The sequence below is a fragment of the Otolemur garnettii genome, unplaced genomic scaffold, assembly GCF_000181295.1.
Source record: "Otolemur garnettii isolate 467f Iridium unplaced genomic scaffold, OtoGar3 scaffold00148, whole genome shotgun sequence".
In the NCBI taxonomy this organism is placed as follows: Eukaryota; Metazoa; Chordata; class Mammalia; order Primates; family Galagidae; genus Otolemur; species Otolemur garnettii.
The window spans coordinates 909,747-911,496 of NW_003852543.1; positions in this window are offsets into that span (position 1 = coordinate 909,747).

Consider the following 1,750-nt stretch of genomic DNA (forward strand, 5'->3'; position numbering starts at 1 on the left):
CAACCTCCAACTCCCGGGCTCAAGCGAGTCTCCTGCCTCCACCTCCCAAGTAGCTGGGATTACAGGAGCCCGACACAATGCCTGGCTATTTTTTGGTTGTAGCCATCATTGTTGTTTGGCGGCCCTGGCTGGATTCAAACCCGCCAGCTCAGGTGTACGTGGCTGGCACCTTAGCCACTTGAGCCACAGGCACTGAGCCTCTTTAGTCTTTTTTAATTGAATACTGTCCCTAGACTTTTTTCATAACACTGACATTTTTGAAGATTCTGGGATAGTCAATTTGATACTGTCTTATGTTTCCTCATTCAAGTAGAGCCATGTGTGAGAAGTTTATGTTGCTGCCATGACAACATAGAGGTGGAATCGAGCCCTCTGAAGAGAGCTGGGATAGGGAGGATTCTTTAAGGAACTCTTGACTGACCTCGGGTCTGAACAAAGTAGGAATTAACTAAGCAAACTGGACCACTGAAAGCAGGAGTATTCCAGGCCTACGTGGAAAGAAAGAGCATGGTGGCTGAAGAAAAATGACAAGCTGGGGAAGATGATACCTTCAGTTCTGGACACTTTGGGGGGCTTAGTGCTCTCTTTGAGAAATCTGAGACCATGTAGGCAGGTGCTTGGACTGGAGATAACTATCTGTGAGCTAATGATTTGTTTGATATTCACGATGACTGTGAACAGGGCTTGGTGTAAGCCTTGTAGAATACCATCATTTAAGGGCTGGGTGAGAGAAAGGGAGGATTAACCAGAGAGGTAGGAGGAAACCTGAAGAGTGGGTGTAAAGAAAGACAAAGGAAGAAGAGTTTCATGAAATGAGAAGGCTTAAAGAAAAAACTATTTTGACACTTGTTAAAATAAAGGAAAACTTTATTGAAGATTATTGTTCCTGTGTCTCACCTAATGTGCACATTATGAGGGTGTATAATATGCCCCCTGGGTGAGGGGCTCTTCTACAAATAGAACTTTACCCTGGAAGTGAGAACAATGTAACCTAAATATTATACCCTCATATTAATTTGAATAAAGTTAAAAAAAACAGATCACTGTCCCTGTGTCACTTCCCACTACTCCTACCAATGTTTACTGGGATCATGTCCAAATTCCTTGTCTCAGGGTCTCTTCTGGGGGAATCAAGCTAAGATACTGCATCATGAACCAAGGATTAGGATTCAAGCGCATATGGCACATTAGCAAAAGCTGAGCACATGCCAAGACATAAAGTCTCAAGATTAAATCATATAAAATGTTCCCAAACCAATTGCAGTTAGGCAAGATAACTTGAAAAAAAAACCCTTATGTTTAAAAGTGATGAACTGTGATTCTAACTTCTAAATAATCTGAGGTCAATGAAGAAATCAAAGTAGAAAGCCATGCTTTGTGGGAAATTTAAGTGCACATATTAGAAAAAAAGAAGGGCTGGAACACCAGTGAACTAAAAATTCATTTCAAAAAGGTAGAAAATAGAAAATTAAATCCAAAAAAGGAAGACAGTAAGATAACTAACTGAATTTAAAACAATTAAGTTAGGTGTGGTGGCGGCACATATGTGTAGTCCCAACTATTTGCAAGGCTGAGGTAATCACTTGAGCCCAGTTTGAGGCTACAGTGACCTATGATAGCAACACTGCACTCCTGCTAGGTGACAAAGGAGACCCTATCTCAAAACCAAAAACAAACAAAGCCTTGCCCTCAAGAACAAGTGCAAAATAGTGTTTACATATCCAAAAGTAAACTATGTTAAAAAAAAAAA